Raw genomic sequence first — 26,524 nt, 5'->3', positions numbered from 1 at the left:
ATACATCCGTCATTGACGCTTGTCCTGCACGACATGAGGGACCATGTTTGCAAAGCTTGCATCATTGCGCTATTGCTCCATTCGGGTTTATTGCCATGTTCTTAACCGCTTACCTACCCAAAGCGATAGATGTAGCTAGCAAAGTGTGCCTCCACCCTTTATCGCTTCGTTTGGGTTTTGGTTCCGTGGGCTAAGCATCTGCACAATGCGATAGGAGTATTTAGCAGGATCTCTATTGTGCCTTTGTCGCTCCGTTCTGGTCTTCCTTCTTTGTCTCATACGTTTTTTCAATCGAATCATGAGTGAAGGTCGTGAAAAGATTTTAGAGGAGAGCCCAAGTAAGAAGCTCTTGGTTGCTGTCATGGATGGTAGTGACATGGATGTGTACACCAAGGCATATGAAATATTCAGTCCTTTGTTTGATCTTGCAATTATGCTAGAAAAATTGAAGGACTTTTTGTTAGAGGAAGTCAAAGAGTTTGAAGAGGCAATTGAGGTAAGTGTTTGGTGTTAAATGGAAAGACTTATTGCCATCTAACTGAATTCACTACAAACTCAATTGAGAAAGGAAAAGTAATAAGGAGGCTAGGAAGATTTTCTAAGAAGACTTCATTTATTTGTCCACCGACCATTTCTTGTCAATTACATTCAAAGCCTTGCAACCTTGTTCCAAAAGAAGTTGCCTTTCTTTTCTTTTTGTTCCTTAAAGTTGATATGCAAGGCAAACGTGATGAAGTGAAAGATAGAGACAAAGAGGGAACAAATACAAATGTCTCCACAGTCTTGCAGCTTGAGAGAAGTGAAATTCTAGAGGAGGAGGAAATTAATGTTGCAGCTAAGGTGCAGGAGAGTTCAAATTTTGATGTGGCTGAATTGAGAGCTAGTACTGTCATTGATGATCCCATAGAGGAGGTAGAGGTTTCTGAGGCCTCCCTTACTATTCCAAACCTTCCCTACTTCTACATCGATGGAAAAGAGTATATCCCTCTCCATCATCTTCAATGTCTACTTAATACCAGGGAGGACTACTGTATTGTAACCATTTTTGAAGCTTCTGAGGTGGCCAAAGATTTCATTGACACAAAAGAAGAGTCAAAAGAGGAGTTTATGGCACTTGATCTTCAGACATCCGATAAATTATTTCTTCCTGCTCCTGATGCACTTGCTCTATGCATGAAAATAGTGGAAGAGGAGAAACCTACTCTCAAACATGAGGATTTTGAGAAGAGACTTGTTGAGCTTGGCATCCAATCTTTTGGCAGAGACTTTAAGCTAAAAGAAGTTGAAAAGGATGTGGACATAAGAGAGATGACTGGATCATGTAATCTCCTTCAAGCAAAAGTCATTGCCGAGGATGAGTTGCAAAAGGTAGATTTAGTTTCACCTTGATCTCCGTTCCTAAAATATTCCTTTTTTCAAGTTTGTTTTAATTACTCATTATTTCTTGTTTTGTAGATTGAACCCCTTGACAAAGACAATTTTCTTGGGAAAGTTAAAGGCTCGAGAGGGAAAGCAATAGAGGCCACTTCAAGAAGGGATGCCTCCTCTCTCATGCATTGCATGCCTACATTGGATAGTGCCACCTTCTTTGCTTTTCGCATGCAGTATTCTAAAGATCCTGAGTTGCCAATATTTTCTTTGAAGATATTGTCACAGTTTTTGGGATACACTCCCCTTCAAATCAATACAAACAAGATCATGCTACTTGAGAGAGTTGCGGCACTTAGAATATTTGGGTATGGTGCACGATTCAATGCCTCAATAGCATGATACTTTCTTTGCTATTCTAGCTATGTAGCAACAGCAAAATGACGTCCTTGCTTGATAGTGAGATTTTTCCATTCCCTGAGTATTCCATGGTGCAAGGGGTCCTTGTTTTGCAAAATATGGTCCATGTAGGTACAAAATATGCATTTTTTAAAAAAGGTTAGTTGAACTCATAGGATGCAATGTAAAATACTATCCAGACTTTAAAAAGCAATTGAATACTCACCAAGTAATATGTGATGTCTTTTGCTCCCCAAGCATCTGCGATAGCCGTTATTAAAAGCTTTATTGTCTTCTTAAAGTCATCTACATAAGTAGCATACCTAACTTGTTGTCTCAAAACTTTCAAAAAATTGTCAAGCTTCTTCCACACTTCCGTGCGTTTGTTGGCTACATCTGGTCTACTTTTGACATTGGTTGTTATTACACAAAGATCCTTCCTGCAGTTCCACATAGCGTCAAATAGTTGGTTGTCATGGTTTCTCAAAAATCATCTGCCTTTTTCTCCACCCATTGAAACATCTTGCAAAACATCACCCGTTCCTTTTGAAAGAGTAGGATCTTTTTTTAGATGCACTTGACCACCATGAAAACCCATTCGAGAGAGCAAAGCCTTGAATTTTTCTATGCACTCGTCTGCAAGTTTACTTGGCTTAATAGAATATGCATAATCAAGATGGAGTCAAAGCAACTTGTCCAATATTCTAATCTCTACATGCATTGCACATATATGTACATTTTTTAAATCTATTGCTAGAATTGGATTGCAAATCATAGAAGACGATGGGTAGTCAATGACGTTCACATTATTTCTCGATGGTGGTTTTCCAACCTTGTGTTCTGCAAGACATCCTTTTGTCACTAGTGCTTGCCATGGAATACAGACATGGATACTTGGTATTGGCACCTCCACATACACCAAACATGCACTTCAATGCTTTTATGTTGGCAGTCAAGTGCCATTCCATAATAAAGTCACCCATGCCATCTACACGGAGTTGTTTACCTGCATTATGGTTCTGTAAAACAGAAGGGATAGCGGTCTGCAAAAAGAGCCATTTCAATGTATCATGATTTTCTACTGGTATTTGAGCTGCTCCGATCCACCAAAGCTCCATTTCTGATTGAGTTTTGTGGTATGGGGAATCAAGCTCACCCTGGCTATAATCCAATGCTCTATTCATTAGAGTTATGGATACTCTTTCCATTTTTTGACATTTTTGAATTTGAGCTTCATCCAATTTCATAACAAAGATAAGTTTTCCTTCACACTCTACTCTCGCATGTTATAGGATCTCACCATAATAGATTGAACTTTTTTTATACTCATCCAAATGTTATTAAAAACACTATACTCAAAATAAGATTTTTTTTTTGTTTTTCGTATGGCACTATAAGAGGCATTTCACATTGCGAGCGACGCTCAAAAGTAAAAATCCACGACGTCTATGAGCGTCGCTATTTTATTTGTTACATAGAAACACATACAACGACACCCATAGCGACACTTATAGCGACACCGACAAAGGTTTAAAAAAATTGAGAGCGGCCGAAAACTCAGATCTGAGATCTGAGTTTTGGATGCTGAAGCAAAGAGGTAACCCGCGCTCTCCCCCCCCCCCCCCCCCCCCCCCCCCCCCCCCCCCCCCCCACACACACACACACACACACACATACACGAGGAGAGAAAGGAGAGTCAGGTATGCTCCTTCCCTCTCCTCTCTCTCATGTTCCATTCCCCTCTCTCTCTCTCTCTCTCTCTCTCTCTCTCTCTCTCTCTCCCTTTCTCTCTCTCTTTCTTTCTTTCAAAGACACAATATGTGTGTGTGTGTTTGTAAGAAAGAAAGAGAGAGAGAAAGGGAGAGAGAGAGAGAGAGAGAGAGAGAGAGCACATGCATAAACAAAACACACACACACACACACACACACACATGCATAAACAAAGAATGCATACACACATTGAGAGAGGAAAAGAGAGAGAGAGAGAGAGAGAGAGAGAGGGGGGGGGGAGAGATGAAATAGAGAGGTAAGGGGAGAAAACAAAGAGAGAGAGAGAGAGAGAGAGAGAGATTAGGTTAAGATTTAAATTAGAGTAGGTTAAATTACATTTAGATTTATGTTTATGTTGAGTTTAAGATTAGGTTAGATTTAGATTTACGTTAGATTAAGGTTAGGTTAGATTTAAAATTAGGAAAGTATCAAAGGTTAGCTAGCTATGTTAGATTTAAGTTAGATTACATTTAGGCTTAGGATTTAAGATTGGATTAGATTTAGGTTTATGTTGAGTTTAATATTAAATTAGATTTAGATTTAAAATTAAAACAAGATTTAAAATTAACTAGATTAAATTTAGATTTAAGTTAGATTACATTTAGGTTTAGGTTAGATTTAAAATTAGATTGGATTTAGGTTTATTTTGAGTTTAAGATTAGATTAGATCTAAATTTATGTTCTATTTAAGATTAGATAGTTAGATTTAGGTTAGATTTTAGTGCATGTCAATGAAGGTGCACTTTGTCCAAAGAGCAAACACTAGTTATACAACAATATGTATATTCCCATCAGAATCTTACACCTATTAACTCACACACTAACCATATTCAATTAGCCATGAATCACCACATGTTCAATTAGGTTAGATTTTGGATTGAGTTTTTATACTAGAGTCTACCTTCGGGATTACGGTAAAAAAATTAGAGTTAGACGAACGATGTTCCCTCTCTTCCTCTCTACGGATGCGACCTTAGGTTGGAAAGCTTTCAATGGCATGATACTCAGATTGGAGGCCAACTATAATGTGCTAAGTAATCCCTTGAACAAAGATCTACTGTGAAGAGATGTTTGCTATAGTCAGAGGCGTGGTCGCCCTACAAATCATCCAAGATAACACAATATAACACATAAATCGACAAATCCCATACCTGGAAAATCCCATAGCACACAATTGAAGCCGTACGCGAACAAAGAGAGAGAGAGAGAGAGAGAGAGAGAGAGAGAGAGAGAGAGAGAGAGAGAGAGAGAGAGAGAGAGAGCACGTGCAGACGCACCTCCTAGAGTGGAGTGCTATACCGGCACGGCGAGAGAGAGGAGAGGATAAGGAGAGAAAAACAACATGGACACTGGGTGCAATCTCCCCCCGTGCAAGAGTGACCATTTTCCTCTTGCACGTATTTAATTTATAGATTTCTTGAATGGTCAAATTGAGTACAAACTGGCCGGTCGAACATAATTGGCCAAAGCTCATAAAGAGCACTTGAATAATCAAATATACACTAAAATGTAATATCCTCCTGCATAATCCATTATCTGTTGATGCTTTTGCCACCTGTCAGTTGCAATAGATAATAAAATATCAATTCTATAACATACCTCTCCGTTGGAAAGCAACTATCCTCAGTTGCAACGATAAAAATCTGCAAACAATACTTGTAAAAAATAATGATTATAAATTTGTATCAAATAGCAAAAAAATCCGTAAAATTAGACACATTGGTTATGCCTGCCGTCATCCACATACTGTCTATTCTAGTATCCCATACCACTAGAATAAGCAGAATATGTCATACCCTGATGAATCAGGATATCATTGGTCACACGCATCATCAAGAATCAATTCTCATCAATCTCAATGTCCATTTCAAAAATTCTGTCATGACAAAAAATCATCTTATATCAAATCGCAATCCAATTTCAATTACACAAGATAGGTCCAAATCCAAATCACTTTCGTTATGTACCTGGGTAACAAAATCATACCAGTTACAGTGGTGGCCAGCTGCTGCAACATGATTTTGTGATCGGTGTTGCCTAAATCGGTGAATCTACACCAGACATGCTGCCTAAATAGACGAATTGGCACTTGTGCTGCCTAAACCGGTGAATCTGCATTGATATCATGAATCTCCAATTTATCAATGTGCTGTCAAAATCGGCGGATCTGCACCAAGATGAGTATCTATACACTGCCTAAATCAGTGAATCTGTGTGTCCGTGACCAATAGACTAGGCTAGGCATAAAAACATACAAAACAATGACCTAGTAGGGAAGTGAAGTAGTTTAGAATGCGAAAGTATGTACTAAATGTTGACGATCATCCAAAAGTAATAGAGCCCATGTAAGTAGTAGCATAGCTTCTTGATAAATCATCTTAGTAGAAGTTTCAATAAGTACAAACCATGAATTTTAAAAAATTTGATCTAGCAGCTGAATGTAATGAGAATTTATTTATCAAAGCGATACTAAACTAGGGGATTGTCATGTAAAAGTTGTTGTAATAGGTGGTGGGAAATCTGGAGTCTTGAAGATAGGAAAATAAGTAGAGTAAGTAGTATCTTGGGTATGATATATATGGTATTTGGGTGTAAAGATACATAAAGAGAGAGCGTACTCATCAATGGTTATTAAAAGAAATGACTTTACTAGATGTAGATTATTGCAATGCAGTGAAATTCCATACCTAGAGGTTGCTTGATATGATAGCATTGTAGTGAGCTTCATCTGCAAAAGGGCTTCTCAAAGACAAAGCACTAAAGATGATTTTGTGTTAGATTCAACAACAATCTAATCATACAATCAAAAGGCGGAATATCTTGAGTCATATTGATTTTAAAACTGATAATGCGGGAGAGAATTTGTACAAAATGTAAACAATCATAGTGATAGATATGCACGGCACATGCCATGTTAACATTGAGAAGTCGACATGTATGTGTGATATATCTACTTACCAGTGGCATAAAAAGTGGAAACATAATGCACAAAGGGTGTGTGTAATTAAAATTCAAGTAGATTCATTTGAAAAGAATGCTAAAGAAACATAGAACACAATTATGAATATTTTAATACCAGAATAAAAAACTTATCGAGTGTATGAGTAGTGGTAGGGCAGCTTGTGCTCAAATAGTTTTGAAGCACTTAATTTTGGTTGAAAGTTTCATCAAGAACTACTATCAACTCAGTGACCATGTTCAACTAGAATGAGAAAAGCTGCTCGTGATAAGCTGCAATTCAAAGCGTGGTTAGTGTATGACAGTTGCCTTTTGCATTGTGCAAGTACCAGGTAGATACGTGTTCTCCAATGTATTTATATATATTATATATATATATTATTATTATTTTAATGCAATCAGTGGATTTTATACATTGTATAGTTGTCAAAAATATAACATGATTGGCGTCAATTAGTATAACAATTGGGGGGGGGGGGGGGGGGGGGGGGTTGTGAAAAGAGAGAGAGAAATGAAATGTTATAGTATCCGTCTTTAAAATGCAAAAATTACCTACGAAAAAAACTGAGATAGTCCTTGTGGTTCCAATACAATGTTTGGGTACGAAAATAGACTAAAATCATCGTCGTCAAGCCCTGTGGATGCCGGCATTGGGCGTCGTTGCAAAAAGTATTGCATTAGTCATGGAAGTGCTTCATCAATGTCCATCGCTATAAGTAGTCATATTGGGAGAGGAAAGAGAGGGAGCGACATAAAATGCTATATTACTCGTCTTCCAAAGGCCTATGGGACAAAACTGATACAACCAGTATGGTTCTAGTACAATGTCTCGGGACAAAAAATAATAATAATAATAATAAAATGAGTTGTAGTGAAAGACTAAAAATAAAAGTTTGAAAGGTGTGATTACAATCATCATCATGATCATGGTATCTCAAAGGATACGCAGAAAAGGGCGTCATGCGAGAAAGTGTTTCACTAGGCGCGGAAAAGCTGCGTGAACGTCCGCCTCTGTAGGGAGTCATCATAGGGGGGGAAGGGAGAGAGAAAGAAATGAAATGAAATGCTATATTAATAGGGCATATGATGCCAAATTGATACAATCCGTGTGAATCTGATCCAATGCATGGGTACAAATTAAACTGAAGCAAAGTAAAAAATACAAAATTCATCATCAACATTGTTAATGTTCTGACGGTGTCTGAGAAAATATTGCAACAGTCGCTGTAGAGCGTCGCCCATGTCTACTATTGTAAGCAGTCGACGTCTGGGGGAGAGAGCGAGCGAGAGAGAGAGAGAGAGAGAGAGAGAGAGAGAGAGAGAGAGAGAGAGAGAGAGAGAGAGAGAGAGAGAGAGAGAGAGAGAGAGAGAGAGAGAGAGAGAGAGAGAGAGAGAGAGAGAGAACTCTCCATGTTCTAAACGGGCTAAAATCCGCAGCATGCGATCAATAGGAATCAAACTCCAACGGAGTCAATGACGATCAACTTTTTTGGTGAAAATTAATTAATAAATCTCTTTCAGCTCCCCCACGTAGATGGTGTGTACTTGCTACCTCCGTTTGGTGTGCATAGAGATAGAAGTGCGGGTTAGACATGATAATTTGGAAAATAAAAATTTTAAAAATAAAAAATAAAAAATTAAATGCCGTAGATAGCGCCACTTTTGCATGCTCAAGGTGGATGAGAGGCATGCAGGGCGCCCGCGCGTGGTTGGCCAACAGAAAGCATGCAACATAGTTGTTGGTGGTGGTGCACAGAGTTGCGACAATCCACACACATTGTCAGTAGTTCTGCTTGTGCAACAACTCCTCCCATTCACAACAGCGGCAGGGTTGTCCACGACAGGTGTTGTCACTACATCTGTCGATATCCCGTGTTATGAGCCGGCCTTAGCGGCTCCTATCTGCTGCCTTCCACTGTCGTAACCTTATTGAGAGGCATCAAGACCTCCTCTTATTACTGCCGCAGGCTCAGTTAGTCAACAATGGATGTGCCACTGCTCCTTTTGTTACTTGGCGATGGGTGCTGAGGTTGATAGTGACAAGGTTGGGGGCGGGGTCGGCACAGGGCAAGCCGAGGAGAGAATTGCACAGTGGGGTGCTATGGCCAGTACAAAGTGGCTCGAGATCTCATCAATTGCTATGACCTCTTCCAGGGGAGTGACATCGCAGACGGCTCGTTACGTCAGTGGGTTCTCAGCTCTCGCCCCCCCAAGCTTGGCCGATTGGAACCAAACAGAAACCACTACGCCATAGGAGTTGCATGCCTTACTGTGTTGAGCTTGAGTATGGAGTCCAAACTAGGTGTGTGAGCGCCTTGTGTAGTAAATGAGGGAGAGAGAGAGAGAGAGAGAGAGAGAGAGAGAGAGAGAGAGAGAGAGAGAGAGAGAGAGAGAGAGAGAGAGAGAGAGAGAGAGAGAGAGTTGCATGCACCTGATGTGAGGTACAGGAAAAAAATGCATGGAGAAAAGAGAGACAGGTCGACCAGTAAGCTGGTTCTGGCTGCTCAAGAAAACTAAAGTAGGTGGGTGATGAGATAGAGGGGCTTGGAAAACATCCGTTATGGTGGTTGTGAGCATGGTAGGAGAGAGAGAAAGTTGAGCTGCAGAGAGTACGACGACCTCCACTTGTGTGTGTGTGTGTGTGTGTGTGTGGTGGCAGAGCAAAACTGCTACAGCCGCAAGTAGGTGGGTGATGAGATAGAGGGGCTTGGCAAACATCGGTTATGGTGGTTGTGGGCATGGTAGGAGAGAGAGAGAGTTGAGTTGCAGAGAGTACGATGACCTCCACTTGTGTGTGTGTGTGTGTGTGTGTGTGTGTGTGGTGGCAGAGAAAAACTACTACAGTCGTAAGTGAGTGGGGGCGAGACATTGTTCTGGCGGCTGCAACTGCATGCCAACTGATGAAGTGGAGAGAGAGAGAGAGAGAGAGAGAGAGAGAGAGAGAGAGAGAGAGAGAGAGACAGTGATTTACCAACGCAGGTAAGTGACGAGGGACTGCATGGTAGCAGTGGCTAAGTAGTTTATTTTTTAAATTATTATGTTTTTTGTTTTTTTAATGGGTGGCAGTTTCCATGCCAAAGATGACGGCGAGATAACTAGGGGCGGGTGGGTGGCTACCATCCAAGCCTGAGGTGGGCGACACTAAGTGCATTCCAAAGGGGGGGTGTGAGACAGTTGAGGAGATGTGCACCATGCAACATTTCATGCCTGCGATGATTGAGTCCTGGTTGGCGAGGCACGCACTGTCGACACAGCAACGGAGAGGAAAATAAATCACCTGGCCTAGGAGAGGGTAGGTTGAAGAGCATGTTGTCTATGGAATTAAAAAGTGAAGAGAAGGATAAATTTTTGCAAATGTTGATGGGATTACCTGACCTTTTCATTGACAACTATGAAAGAATCACGTGTATTACAGTGGTGGAGCATCACATTGAGAGGGGTAAAGCCAGTTGTGTAGAAACTACGATGGTTGGGGGTCATACAGGAAAAGGCACTCCTTGCCGAGGTAAGGAAGCTACTCGAAGCAGGGTTCATTTATCCTGTGGAAAACTCAGAGTGGGTGTCACCCGTAATGGTGATGTCTAAGAAGAATGGCAAGTGGAGGGTCTGTGTAAACTACAAACCACTAAATGTAGCCACAAAGAGGGACCATTTCCCTCTCCCTTTCTTGGGTAATATTCTGAATGAAGTAGCTGATTCTGAATGCTACACAGTGTGTGACGGGTATTCCGGCTATTTTCAAATACGCATAGCCTTTGAAGGTCAAATAAAAACCACTTTCATTACACCATGGGGTTGCTTTGCTTATAGAGTTATGCCATTTTCACAAATGCACCTGCCACATTCCAGAGATATGTCACATATATCTTTCAACCGTTCTTTGGAACATCCATAGAGTGTTCATTGATGACTTTTGTATATATAGCCCTCACATATCACACTTAGAAAAGGTGATTGAGGGTTTATCAAGGCTGCAAAGCCTAGGAAGGCAATTGAATGTAGACATGGATCACATTGGGGAAAGTAGAGTCATTCTTTTAGGCCATGAAATTTCATCTAAAGGTATCAATGCCGATCCAAGTAAGGTGTTTTCACTCATTGAAGTACCTTCACCAACAACCACATGACAACTAGTCGCTTTTCTACAAAAGGTGAGGTACTTGAGTAGATTCATACATCTACTATCACAACTTGTTCTACCACTGCAACAACTCACACAACGACTAACTTTCACATGGGACAAGGAGAGCGAACATCACTACAACACGATAAAGGAGGTCTTAGACACCCTACCAACTATCTCACCGCCTAAGTGGGACAAAAAGTTCTATGTCACCTCAAGTGTGGGTGATGACTCCTTGGGGGTTGTGCTACTCCAGAAGGATGCAACGACATCTTTCATGAGGCCAATCTACTTCTCCAGTCGCATGATGACAACGACAGAAAAAGGTTACACCCATGTGGAATACCTAGTCCTAGCTCTTAGATTTGCAACTACAAAGTTTCCATCATATTTTTTGCCTACAAAATCTGTAATCTTGACCATGGATGAAATGTTTCCCTATGTGGTACAACACATGGATGTTTCTGCTAGGATTACTATGTGGCTAGTTTGTATGCAAGAATTTGACTACACGGTACGGGTGGAAAGCACAACAAGGGCAAGCTTTGGGGGACTCATGACCTACCAGAATTTTGAGAAAAAGGGAAATCAATCTAAAGGTAAGGGAATTCAACCACTTCCGGAGCCACCGGTAGTAGAAAGAGAACACTCTCTCTACTTTGATGGAGCCTACAAGCGAGCATCCAACAAAGCAGCTGCAGGAATAGTGGTCTTTGATGACAAAGGCATCAAGGTATTTTAGCTTGGCCATTTTTTAGAATCCCGTTCTAACAATGAATCCGAGTATGCAGCACTGACCAAGGGGTTACAATGGTGCGTCTCACAAGGTGTAAAGTGCCTTAATGTATTTGGGGATGCTCTACTTTTGGTAAGGCAAGTAAATGGATTATGGACATGTAAGAATCCTAGCTTGAGGACTCATTTAAGCTCTGTTAAAACTTTGCTGGGTAAGTTTAAAGTAGTTCAACTACACCACATCCCAAGGGCTCAAGTCCGTGAAGCTGACGCCTTAGAAAGCAAAAGACTGCAGAAAATGGTAGTTGGGGCTATAAAGCTAAAGCTCCGTCTATTTCAAGGTAGTCATGCCTTACCTGACATAATGCATTTCTTGGAAACAGGGGAATGTCCACCGGATCTAACGAAAGAGCAGAAGCAATGGCTGACCACCAAGGAAGGCCCCAAGGTATCGGCTTATCAATGACGGTTTGTATTGTAAGGGTAAGGACCAAGTACTCAGGAAGGTCCCTCTCTCTAATGAAATTACGAAGGTAATTTTCAATTGTCATTATGGTGTTTGTGGTGGTCACTTTGCCCTAGATATAACAAGTAGAAAAATCTTGCAGGCTAGTTTTGTATGGCCTAGCCTCAATCCTGATGTACACCACTAGTGTAAGACATGTAAGTTGTGTCAACGGGCCGGCACCAGCACCAGGTCACTCATGCCTGAACCACAAACACCTATCCTTTCATATGGTCCATTTGAAAAATGGGGTATAGATGACATTGGACCATTTCCTAGGGCCAACTCAGAGAAGCTCTATATCATCATAAGAGTTGACTATACGACTCTAGGTAGGCAGAAGCTATAGCCACAACTAGGATTGAAGCTATGGAGGTAGCTAAGTTTTTCTATGAGCATATATGTTGCAGGTTTGGCACACCATTAGAAATCATCTCTGATAGAGGGCCAGGTTTCAAAGCAGACTTGGTAGGAGAGTTAATGAAAAAACTAGGCATTACAAGGAGTCACTCCTCACCATATTACTCTCAATGTAATGTCCTAGTTGTAAACGTGAATGGAATGATTTGTAAAATTATCACCAAGCACGTTAACAATCATCCTGGGGATTGGGATAAGTATCTACTCCTAGCTTTGTGGGCCTACCAAACCTCGTTCCACACATCTTTGGGGTTCACCCCATATCATTTGGTATTTGGTAAGGAGGTAATCCTACCTATTGAGGTGCAACTAGCAAGTCTCAGAGTGATGGCAAGCCAGTTTCAATGACCCAACATGCATTTGAGAGATCACATCCTTGACTTGGAAGGACTACAACTAGACAGAGAAGAAGCGATCAATCATTATGCGGCACAGGTAGAACAAAGATGGCTTAGTTTCAAGCAACATCTTTGATGCAAAGATTTAAAGAAGGGCATGTTGGTACTCTGCTATGACAATTGCTTCGACACATGCAAAGATAAGAAGTTCCTACTCCGATGGGAAGGCCCTTTCATCATTAGGAAGATATATGATGGGAGTTACCAGCTCATGGAAGTTGATGGTAAGCTTCATAAGACAAGAGTCAATAGATGGAGGTTTAAACCTTATTTTCTACCATTCGAGCAAACTCCACCTATCGACATTCCTAATGAGGATACACCATCAACCTCCACCTCAGATGACAACGGCCAAACGAATGAGCTAGAGGCATAAATGCCCTAACCTTTAGGGGGAGGACTAATGACACAGGGTTAGCCGCACCGCACTCTAAGCTCACCCGGAGAGTGTTAATCATGCGTCGGCTTTTAGAGCCAAGGCCGCGGGAGTCGACCCCATTCAAGGAGCATAAAGTAAAAACAACAAAAAAAAGTTTCTTATTGTTGCTGCCGCCAAACCACCTCCCCTCCCTTGCTCGTGTGCGTGCATCGGGCCGCCGCGCCTCCCCTTGGAACCACTCCCTCCCTCTCCTCCATTATCCCCTCTCTCCCCTATGATTATCGCCAGCCCACTCCCTCATCTACACTCTCCCTCTCATCTATTATTCATCTCTCTCTCTCTCTCTCTCTCTCTCTCTCTCTCATTCGGTGACAGCTGTAGGTGTCAATTCTTCCAGGTGCGTAGTTAGAGGTAAACCCATGACGAGATGGTATACATTACCACCTTTAGACATGTAATCTTCTCCTCTTGAGCCAAACGCTTCTGCTGCAAAATAATGATTGTTTTCTATAGGAACTTCATGCCTTGTGACAGCCCTGTAGTATCGACCGTCTTCGTCTCCATAGAGGGTACCAATTTTCCGTTTTCCATCTTGTGCTTTGTACAGAAAACTACTTGGAGGATATGTGTAGATATCTGTAAGTTGATCTTTGTACAACATTTCTATCTCATTGTCGATGTATTTTCCGTGCCTCATGTAAATTGATTCAAGACAGTCCTCCATGAAATCTGGATGTGGGTGTAGTACATTCTTCGCTGTTTCAACTTCCACATATTGAGATGTCCGAGTTTCCTCTGTATCTTTCTTTGTCTTGATGTACAAATTCTGATTGACATCCTCATAGCATGGCAATCCTTTGTAGTGGCCAATCAGATAGATTCAAATTTGCTCGCTTGTAATTTCTGTGGATGTACTTGAAGCTTCATCTCGGCTGGTCTGATTCCTTTGAGACGCCATTACTTTCATCTTGACTCCCTTGTTGTATCTGTTCGGTGATAGCTCTAATTGCTTGCCTCAATGCTAATAAAAATTATTAGCAACCTTGTGTCGGTCTTTTTCGCTTGAGGTCCTTCAGCTTTTGTGGATGCCTTAATCTCTGAGTTTTCTGAATTGGGCTTTGCTTGCACTGCTTGAACTTCTTAGCTCCCTTGCTTGCCAAGGCTGATACTGACTTGTCTGGCTGCTTGCTTTGCCTAGAGCTTTTTAACAGGCCTCGATCTATTGGAAGCACTGTGATAAGTTATGCAACTTACCACTATATTGCAACTACTGGTCCCTTCGTAGCGATTCTTGAGTCGAGCTAACCTGTGTTCACTTTAGCACACAATCTGCAAAATTCTATTTAGCTGGCAAACTTTTTCACAATGAATGGAAATTTCTTGATGTGCCTTTGACGGCCACACTTGTTTCGTGGGCTCGGAAGTGACTTTCAAGTTCACTTTTGGCTGCACTAAACTTAAGGTAGCACAAGAGAATTATGCACAAGTCGCAGTGATTTTCTGGCAAAAATCTTGTGTTAAAGTTCTCCAAAACTTGTGACCGTTGTTGCAAAATCAAGAGTCCTTGTGTATGGTCTTACTGCTACCAGATTTGTGTATGGACACTCAAATTTTACAGTAGGCCGTAGTTAACTTTTACACCTTCCAGAGGGTGACCAATGGTTTTCCCAAAAGATAATTTCAATCTGCTAACTTAGCAGTCTTCAAAACCGTGACCGTTTTCTGAGTTGCCTTTCTTTCTATGTATATTTTTGGACCTAAAAATGGCCTTGAGACATCCTACGTGGGATGTCTTTTTGCTCAGAATGACTTGAAATTTTCACCCAAGCTTCTCCTTGATGTGCTGATCACAGTGGTGTGCTCATAGGTTGGTTTGGAGTCCTAAATCAAGATGGAGACATACTACACGTAGTATGTCTAAATGCTCAGATTTTGTCCAAACTTGATCCCAAGATTCTCCTAGTGCTCAACAACCCAATGGTATGCTCAAAATTGAATTTGGATGCCAATAGGTCAAGATTTGGGCTGCATAAGCTTCTAGTGCACTCCAAGAGTAGGATGTCTGACAATTCTCGTCTTTGCTTGGTAAATAGGCCAAACAAGGTCCAAATTCACTTTTGAAAAAAGTTCTGGAATCCTTGCGACACTAGGAACCTCCCTATATGGCCAAAGTAGAATTTTGACCACTTTATGACCCTGGAGACATCCTACACGTAGGATGTCTTTTTGCTCTGTTTCAGCTCAAACGTGCACTGTAGCTTCCCCTTGATGTGCTAAACTCATAGCTATTTTTACTTTTTGATTCTGACACCTATAGGTTGGTCAAATGATCAATAATCTGTTCCAAAAGCCTGATGTCTGTTCTGATAAATTCCCAAGTCAAATCCACTCCAAATTGGACCAAATTTGCCTAGGAGGCTTATCTAAGGCTATATGACAGCATGGTATGGTCACAATAGAATTTTGGTTTCAGATTATGCAGTAGACATCCTACGCGTAGGATGTCTTTTTGCTCAGAATGAACCCAAACTTGGACCAAAGATTCCCCTAGTCTTCAGCAACCCACTGGTATGTTTAGATTTGAGTTTGGATGTCAAAACACCCCAAAACTAGCTATTCTTGCCTTTTTCAGTCTAAAATGCTAAAGTCTATTCAATCTTCCTTTCACTGACCCAAATGAGATGAAATTTATCACATGCACTCAATACAACATTTAGAACATGCCTTTGGAGTCATCCTATGGTTTGGTCTCAAAATTAGGCCTTGGACACAATTTGGGTAGGATGTCTGGCAATTCTCGTCTTTTGGCTTTGATCTGTCAAAATTTGGTCAAATTTCCACTTTCCAAGAGAAAATAGGGTAGAACCTACCTTCTAAACACACTAGTAACCTCAGATTTTCCAAAAAGTGCCCAGATCACCCTGTAGACATCCTACGCGTAGGATGTCTACTGCTTATTTTTTCAGACTGAAGTGTCCCTTATGCTTCCTTATGCTCTTAGCAAGTGCAAGTATGCTTCACAATTGCAAAAACATGCAAAAGTCACTCAATTTAAGCCTTTTCTGAAATTTTATGTTTTCAGTTGACTCCGCCTTTTGGCTTTTGGTCAACAAAAATAGGGAAAAACACCCAAGTCAATATGTTACTAGGGTAAAACCTACCCTCTGAACCCACTGGAACCTCATTTTACCCAAATTCCCTACCAAAAGTGCCCTGGAGACATCCTACGCGTAGGATGTCTACTGTCTTAAAATGCAATTTTTTTCTGACAGTAGTATTTCCTATGCTCTATAGAGATCTTAGCAATAATCACAGAAACTTTTGGAGTTCAAATCAGCTTCCAAACACAATTTACCGTCTTTCCTACTTAGCGTTTTCCACTTCTCTGATGAGCCTAACAACAATAAGACATGCATAAAGTACTCTAGATCAGCAATCAAGATATCATACTTACCCTACTCCTACTCATCAATGTGAGATGGTGATTTTGATGTCTTGGTTGCTTCTTAGCCTCACACGGACTCTCAAGACAACCTACCACCACATCTACCACTCCAACTCCTACTCTCTACACCCCAACCTACTACTACCTAATACTACCTAAGACGGAAGATCCAGGCTAGACACACGCTCCCTAGACTCCTCCTAAGACCTAGAGAGTCCACCACCCTCTGATCCTATCTAAATGTAAAATAGTACTCTGGCAAGCCAGAGGGACATCTATCCTCAAGGACTAGTCTCGGTCACCTACTTAGGGCCCTTGTCCCCGGCAGCGGCGCCAATGTTGGACGGATACGCCGGACGGACGTCAGCATAGCGAGAACTCACCTACTATATAACTCAACTGAGGACGGAGCTCGACCCGCAGGTGCGTGGAAGCAAGCAAAGGGTGTCAACCTCTACTCGACCGACTAATGACTACTCCCTACAGAGATATCAAATCTACATGCCATCGGTTCTGTGAATGTGAGAGTCTCCTATGATGCTACCACAAACCAAAAGCCCATTAGACGTTCTCGAAACGCCACAGAAGTTGAAGGAGACCCTACTAACACCAATAGGTCGCTCTCCCTAAGGTCCATGAACCAAAATCCCAACCCTAAACACCTGATGTAAAATCGCGTAGGATGTCTGGTCGAAATTTGCAGGTCGTTGTTTTCAAAAACTAAAGTGCCTAATGTGTATCTCTACTCGCTCTGATTGCGTGGATATATTGAAATGCAAAAACAGACAACATTTACTCACCGAAACTCCAAAATTAGCTCGCGGGTGAATCTGCCAAAACACAAACGAACGCGCGTGATGTAAGCATCAACGCGTAGCTCTCCTCGTGGGCAACACACTGCTGCTCTCCGTTTGCGATTCTGACCACCGTAGCTCCTGTAGCGCACACACACACTCTCTCACTCTCTCGCAGTCTCCCAACGACACAGAAGATCAGATTATTAGAAGTCCCCTTTACAAAGCTTTAGGTTTTGGTTTATATACTAAACCTTAGAAAACCTAATGTCCGACCAAAATGACATGATTTGTCCCTAGGCTTCTATAGAGCTTAATTACAACACTGTGAGCTGGCTTTGCTCATCCAACAAGCATCTCTGGCCAAAATACAATTGTCGACTTAAAATATGAAGTTCCCGTAAACATTACAAAAGTGGCCGTAATGGCTCAAAATAATAATAACGGGATATTCGATGATGTCCATGAGCTTGTATCTTCACATTACAGCATCCATCTTTGTCTTCATCACTTCATCAGCATCTTTATTTGCAATCTTTAGAGAATCTTTGAGGAATCTTTATGGAATCTTTGTGGAAGAGTTGTTGAAAGGTTGACCTTTCAACAACTTAGTGTATGCTTTGGCAATTCAAAACCTTAGTTGCCACTCCTCTTAGCCTTTGAAAATCGGCTCTTAAGTATCTACACCCACGGCTCGAAGTGGTTAATTATAGAGAGTAGAGGAGTAGGTCTAACATAGCAGAGTTACCGAGGGCTAGCTCCTTTTGGACTTCTTATGGCTCAATAATGGTGAAGCCGTAGGCAAGTCTAAAAAGACTCCATTATTAAGTCCAAAGCTCCCGAGGTGTGCACCATCCCCCACATAATGGGCTCAACAAAACCGATAATAGATCTCAGTTCCACTTACCCTAATATAATTAACAACATCAACCATTTTATAAGCTACTTAAGGATCTCTCTTCTTAAGCAAGAAAAGAGAAACCAAATGCTCTGATACCAATGTAATGGAATTGGCCTATTTAATTTAAGAGTAGCGGAAAAGAAAACCGTACAAAACCTGTACAAGGCCATCACAAGTATGACCTCAGCCAACGCCCACTGGCTCACTGAATTTGTGTGCATCTAGCTCGTAGAGAAAATATAGAGCGATCGACACCATACTCTTCACCAAAGCCGCACACATCCTGCAGGTATCTCACCATACGCTGCAAAGTGCCCCTATGCTCAAGGCCAACGTCATTCACTGCACGACTAACTGCTCCCACTGCAAATGCACCTAATGCAAATGCAATCTCGGGTCTCGAGATGAGTATCTCGTACATGAGACTTCCGAATGTTGATGCAATCCTAGCAATATCTGCCAATTTGACCATCTCAATCAAATCTGGCTCCAGAACTCCACTCATGGAAATCACCCTAACACCTGAACTCTGATCCCTGGAATCCATCTTCATGTCCATCGCATGTCACATGCGCACCAAGACCATCTGTCTGTCCTGAACCCTGTGTGGTAAGAGCAATGCCTAGCTTTAACTCACACTCATCAACCTCTGGTCTAAGCATATCCATGAATGACTGAATCACGATTGAATTCTCAACACTCAAGCCATCCATATCCGTCATCATATCCACAAATGACATGCACTGCTGCACAACTCTCTGCACAACTGGCTCAACATGCTCACAAATTGGAGCCTCATGCAACCTATCCACAAAGGAGACATTTCTCGTCTCTTTGCATGGCTGCATTCTCACGAAGGCTGTGCCGTCTTGCACATGACGTACTCGCATCACATGAATCGTGCCAACACTAGCACCTCTCGCTATGACTAGCTGTCCACGATGCAATCTAAAACTATGCTCATCCAACACTACCTGGCATCCACTGTCTTGTAACTGACTCACAGAGATCAATCTCTGTGTCAAACTTGGCACATGGCGTACATCTCGCAACACGTATGATGCACCACTCAGCAACAATAGTCTGACATCTTCTATACCAACTATGTCATGCACTGAACCATCAGCTAGACATACATGTCCAAGCATACCACTAGATTGTTGGAACGAGGGCTGCTATGGGGGGTGGAGACTAAGAATCACCATGGCTAGAAGGAGCGTGCAAAGATATGAGAGAGAGAGAGAGAGAGAGAGAGAGAGAGAGAGAGAGAGAGAGAGAGAGAGAGAGAGAGAGAGAGATCTCGACACAGCTTGAAGAAGGAAAAACACGCTACTCTCTTTTCTATTAATGAAAGGGTCTTTACATAGCTTTTGAAAGATGATAGCAACCACTCCTTTCTCTTCATGCAAACTGAACTTATTTGATGGCCTATAGTTGTATGCTTTGAGCCATGTTCTCATGGGCTAACAAACATGGGCTTGAACCCAACAATCCCCCCCTCAAGCCCGAACTGGACAAGCAACTCATGATACCTCGAGTTTTTGGTATACTCGTCAACAGTGAGTTTTAGGTTTTCTCACAACCAAGGATTTTTGGTTTATCCATAACCTGGTGCTAGACAGTAACCCCCCCTTGAACAGATAGGGTGTAGGCCAAAATATTTAGCTACCAAAAGTGGAGTTTTTGGTTCACTGCCAAACCTTGGGTTTAAGGTGTACCCAGTAACCTCATGAGGAGCGGACAAAATGGTACTTGAGAACAAAAAACTGATAAATTGGGAGGTCTTACCACTTATGGGTGGCAGTGTCTATAGCCCGTACAATTTATTTTGACTAAATAACATGAAAAGAGTTGATCTAATAAATTTCCTCATCAACGGAATATATTGGAGATTCAGTGTCTCCCTCAACCACATGAATTTGAGTTTTACCCTTTTGAAAGCACTTATTTGACGGATGATTTGTTTTACCACAGTGAACACAAGGATTCTTCTTGAAACAGTCTTTCGTCTGATGATTGTTGCGCCCACAAATGGCACAAGTTCTGGTTCCATTGAATGGTCGAGATGAAGCTGCTGTAGCAGCACATTTAGTGACTGTATATGCACTGGAAGTATCAAAAGAACTGGTGGGTGACACGGCATTCGAGACTGTATATGCCCTGGGAATAATAGTAGAATTGGTACTAGGTACCCTGCGTTCTTCTTCCTGCAATGAATTGATGATACCATCCACGGAGGGTAGTGGATCTTTCTCTTTTAAAACAGTAACAATCTGATGAAATTTGTCAGTCAAACTTTTTAACAAAATGGCTATGAGATCTTCTTCTGGTACCGATGCTTCGACATAAACAAGCTGAGTTCTAATACTCTTCAGTCTATTTGCTAAAGCTGCAATATTTTCATCTTCACGCATGCGGATGGAATATAATTCCATTTTTAAACTCATTTTTGAATACTTTGCTTTGGCACCGAACAACTTCTCTAACTCTATCCAAGCAGCACTTGAAGAATCGACATCGTCCAAATAATGAATAAAATCATCTTCTAAGGAGGTTAGGATAATACCAAAAGCTTGTTCGTCTTTCCTCTGTAGCTCAGCAGATAGTACCCTTGTAACTGCAGCGGATGTGCCGGATTCGTCGGCTGCGAGAGGCTTGACCACATTCCAAAGATTTTTCCGCATCAGATAACCTTTGACTTTAATTTGCCAGGTATGAAAACCAGATCCATTAAATTTGTCGACTTTTGATGCCATATTCGATATGCAAAGGATAGCTGTATACTGGAGAAGATAAGTAATGTCCGTCAAAGAGTCGGCAACAATTTTGGCTTTAATTCAAGAGTCAATTTGTAGCATTCGAATTTCCAGGAAGCAACTTTGATAACAATTGAATTTATGGAAATTTTGTACGCTAGTAAAATGTTGTAATCCTAGCACACCGGAACACGAGCACATATTGCAATTGTCGCATAAAAGATTTTGCGCGGGTTTGGCAGGGTGGGAATCCCGGTTTGCTGGAAGACCAAATTAGTATTGTCCACCATCTTGAATAGTCTGTGTGAGCATAAGATAAATAAAATTCAAACCTTCTCTGTGTATAGCACAGGCAGGAGATGGCGAGTAAGCAAAAGCTGCTCGTAGCGGGCTACAGAGGGCGAGTTGGGAGAGGCCACAGTGTCGAAGGTTCACCACAGGGCCAAGGCGAAATGACTGATGCCGGTTCTGAGCAATTTGACGCAGGTCGAGCTTCGGGCTGTCCCTTTGCAAGCGGTAGTTCTCGCGCGCCGACTCAAGCCGAGAGCACTGGCTCTGATACCAGTTGTTGGAACGAGGGCTGCTATGGGGGGTGGAGACTAAGAATCACCATGGCTAGAAGGAGCGTGCGGAGAGAGAGAGAGAGAGAGAGAGAGAGAGAGAGAGAGAGAGAGAGAGAGAGAGAGAGAGAGAGAGAGAGAGAGAGAGAGAGAGAGAGAGAGAGAGAGAGAGAGAGAGAGAGAGAGAGAGAGAGAGAGAGATCTCGACACAGCTTGAAGAAGGAAAAACACGCTACTCTCTTTTCTATTAATGAAAGGGTCTTTACATAGCTTATGAAAGATGATAGCAACCACTCCTTTCTCTTCATGCAAAATGAACTTATTTGATGGCCTATAGCTGTATGCTTTGAGCCATGTTCTCATGGGCTAACAAACATGGGCTTGAACCCAACATAGATTATGTGCTAAACCACTCACGACTCGGCGTGACATGAAATCTAGCATTCACATCTAGTGTCCAATGCGAAGGTAATGTGTCATCAAAAACCGACATAATAAAGTCAAGAGTAAACATGGAAGCAAAGGTGACATCTCCATCATTCATAGCCACATACGCTACATCTGCTCCCACATCATCCAAAGTGATAGCATCCCTCCTGTGTTGTCTCTTGCGTTGTCTCATCCGTTGAAAACAACACCTACGTACATGCCTTGTATGACCACAATGCAACACACAACATCTCTATGTCTAGGAGATCGTCCTTTGACTGTAGGGATCTCTTTAGACTCATTTGTGCCAAAAGCATTGCACAATCTTTTCCATAAATCTCTAGTTGTACATGCATCTAAACCAATTCTATAGACAGACTCACCAAGGTGTAACATGATAGTCAAACGTGCAAGCTCATCCAAGTCCCCCCACTCATCGTCAGTCATAGACTCTGTCCTAGCATCCATGGCATGTAGTGGCAACACTTGGCCCAACTAAGTCAATGCATCATGCATACCTGCTTTCCAATGCTCCAAGTTTGAACCATCAAACTATGTATGGAAAAGCACAAAGCCTGACAATGATGTACATGCCAAATCCATGGCGATAACCTGTGACAAGACCGAGCACAAATTGATCAACTGACAATAGCCAAATATTGGTTAGCTCATACATCAAGTACTATCAAAATACAACATAAGCTGGCATTAGCTGTCTAAGATAAGTATCAACAAATATGGCGAATCAATGTAACAAACAAGTGAGAAAAACCGCTCAAATGATGCCAAAAACCCCGCTCTAATCTAAGACCACTATGTGGTAAAATCGATGAAACTATCATCAACAATCTCCCTCCTGAAGAGATTACCATATGTATGTCAAATGACATAATCGGGTGAGCAAACACTCTCACAATGCGATGCCAAAATACTATGGCAAAGCAACCATTGAGTGCCAAATGCAATCAAAACACGATTGCAAACCATGCGCATAAACAAATAAACTTGTAAGAAAAATCCGGCAGAGTTTCGGCAGTATTTGGCTATCTAACCATAATAATCATACATGCTATAAACATGCTCAAAACCATGAGCAAATCATGCACAAAATCCTCACTCAAGCATAAATGAGCTACCCCAAAGTCTCAACTTCCTAAACTTGGAAAACAATCCTGTAATCCGAAACACAAAGTGCATCAACCACACTCTACAAGCAAGGCATCTACTAGCATAAACTTGGATGCAAACCAACCAAAATATGGCACAAATTGATGCTCAAAACAACTAAAAATCAACCCACATATGCCATTGCAAGGCGAAGAATACCATCCACCAAAAAGCGCACATCATGTGCATCCACATGGAAATATAAACAAGCATCAAGCACGTACCAAATGTGTAACAAATGAGCATCCAAATCAGTTGAAAATTCAGCTCACAATCATGTTAAAATTGCTTGCGAAAACTCTCTGCAAATCCGTGTACCACACTTTCCAAAATCTACTCAATCGCATAAGTCAAAGCACATAACATGTGATGAATCCACTCTTGAACCTGATAGTCCACAAGAATGCATACATCCATAGAGCGTTCTCAACGTATGCGCATAAATTTGATGAAAATCTCAACCCACACTCTCTTCACTACGAGCAAAACATCAATGCGCAAAACAAGAGAATGACAAAGCTCAATCCCAGCTCTCCGAACATAGCAAATCACCACAATATTCATACATAATCTTCAACTTTTCAAATACCCTGTAGCCTGTCAGCCCATATCTTCCAAACCATTCAGAATTTATAGAAACTTCCTTCTACAGAGTTGTAGACCACACAAAAATGGTGGGGAATCTTGGGAATGGACCTGAAATGTGTTGTTTTACAGGTCAAAAGAGATCTGTAAAAATTTGTACCCTAGACGTGCAGACAGTCTGAGTGACGTATCTCAAAATTGGTAAAGATTTTGAGAAAACTTTCTTCTACAAAGTTGAAGATGATGAAGAATTGGTTAGGGATCGCGTGAATCGGTTTGAATGAAGACATTTTGGTAGGCAAAAACAGCTCTGCAAAAACGTGTTGCAATTTTTACTGCTTCTCTGCCTGCTTTCCCACTGAGCTCCAATGGTGCTCCCAATCCCTGAGCTCTGATACCAGTTGAAGTGTGCGAGTGAGAGCATGTGTGGGTGTGTGCAGCAATGGAGAAGAGAGGAGAGGAGGAGACCTTGTGTTTGCAGGGGCTAAAACTTACTCTCTACATGTAAGCCCCCTTATTCTATTATGTACATAATGAATAACTATAGTGGGCGGGCACCTGGCCTAACCGGCCACATGGGGCTTTACCCCAACAACTGGTTGTTTCAATGACATTCTCAAATAGTCGATAGTTCCTGGCCTTCCATACATGTTTACAGTAACAACACCTGACAATTTGTGTATTGATTAAAATTAGTTGGCTCATAATCACGTTCCTGCCCAAGAAGAGATCGTTCTTGTAGAACCCAATATTCCATTTCTTTTGAACCCACTTGCATATCTTTCCTACCAGGCCACAGATCCCCTGGAAGCCCTTGAAAAGGTGGGAGAGGTTTCCCTTGATGATCTGCATCACAGGCATCTATCTGGACCAATACCTCTAGCTAGGACCTTCACCCCAGTCGGCAAGTCCCCCCAGAGTACCTTCCATACAAAGACATTCATCCTAAGCGGCCATTTTGGGCACCAGATGTTCTTCACAAATGTCACACATCTTGCCTCTGGCCATTTCTTTCCCCGTTGCTTGTTTAGGGGAAAGAACCAATCCAAGGAGACCATGAGGATGTTGTACACCTCCTTGGTATGTGGTTTACAGAAGTGTCTGTCTAGGGGCCACCGCCATGCTTTCCAATCAAAACTAGACTCGTAGGTTGGTAGGCAGAAATTGTCAAGCCGTTCCAAGACTCTATTTACCAAAAATCTTTCAGTCCCATTGATATTGAACTGGGAGGATAGCTGGTCCAATCCTTTCCAGTCACTACTACTGTAGTCCCAAAATTGGCCCAGTCGTTGTAGTCCTTTGTTGTTCATCTTTCAAGCCACCTCCCTCCAATAAGGGTTTAACACGACTCTTTCTACCTTAGAGAGCCAAGGGGACCAGTGAGAGATCGAGTTGTGAAAGTATCGAGTTACCTCCCCCCATCCCAAGGCCTCCACTGCTCTGTTGCACTTTCGAGCAAGCTCTCCCCCAAGCTTCATGTTAGACCACCGAGGGGCAAGCAGCTTGTCGTGCAGATCCATCCCTTTTCACCAGCCTCCACGTGAGTACTAGGGTTAAGAATTCCAAGACTTCCTTGCCCCATTGGTCTCGCTATGGCCTCCCAGATTTCCCATTGCCAAGGCAATGGGTCTTTATTGTTGTTCTTCCAAAGGAATCTTTTCACCGGTTTTAAGAACTCCTTCCAATTGCATTTGGCTATCTTAAGGAGCGGGCCATTAAATGCTATATATGGGAGCATAAATGAGTTGATCACCTTCAATCTACTCATGAAAGGGAGAAGCACATCTTCCTACCTATGCAACTTTCTCATCATCTTATCCAGTACCCATGAGCATCTTTTCTTGTGGGTTATATCTACCCCCATAGGGGCTCCCAAGTGCCTAAAAGTCATCCCTTTGGACACAATCTCCCCGAACCACATTGCCACATTAAACGAGTCATCTTTTGAGAGGGAGATCAATCTAGATTTTTCAATATTGCACTTTGACCCTAACACAATGGCATACTTTTGCACAATCTCTAGAGCCTTCCTGATCTCTTGAGGACAAGCTTTGAGGAAGAGTAGTGAATCATCCACAAACAGCTTCGCCAGTAGCTGGTCGTTATTGGTGGGGAGGGATAGCCCTTGAATCTCCCCTCTTGAAGAACTATCTTCAAGAATTGTCACCATGGGATGAGATCCGATGGCAAACAAGAGAGGAGATAGTGGGTAGCCTTGCTTAATTGATCTTTTTACCTCAAAAGCCCCCACAATCCGTTCATTGAATAAGAGCTCAGATTGACTACCAGCACCCAAGGTGTTGACCAACCAACACATCCGCAACCCAAAGCCCAATAATTTCATGACCTCTTCGATAAAAGACCATGTGACCCTATCATACGCTTTATCTAAATCCAATTGTAGTAATACACACTTTTACTGAGTGAATGCTACAACACTCTATGCCTACCATTGCTGCCAGAATGTTGTCGTAGATAGATCTTCCTTTTATAAATCCATGTTGGTGGGGGGTGATCACTGATGACCTTGTCAAGTAGGGGAGAGCGCCTAAGAGCAATAGTTTTAGTGATTATTTTGTATGCCACTGACATCATAATTATTGGGTGCCAGTGCTTCAACTAGGAGCATCAAGTTTGTTTTGGGATCGGTTAGCCATTCACGTGATTGGAGACTTAAGCTCCTCCTAGAATTCTTTGAAGAACTCCGTGGTCATGCCGTCCCATCTAGGGGACTTGTATTTGCCTAAATCTTGTATCGCGGGAGAGCATTCCTCCTCAGAGAACACCTTCTCGAAGATGTTGGCGTCTGACTATGCTAAATGTTTTTGACAC

Source organism: Adiantum capillus-veneris, chromosome 21 (assembly GCF_014529385.1).
Source record: "Adiantum capillus-veneris isolate H3 chromosome 21, ASM1452938v2, whole genome shotgun sequence".
Classification (NCBI taxonomy): Eukaryota; Viridiplantae; Streptophyta; class Polypodiopsida; order Polypodiales; family Pteridaceae; genus Adiantum; species Adiantum capillus-veneris.
Note: the sequence above shows the minus strand (reverse complement) of the source record.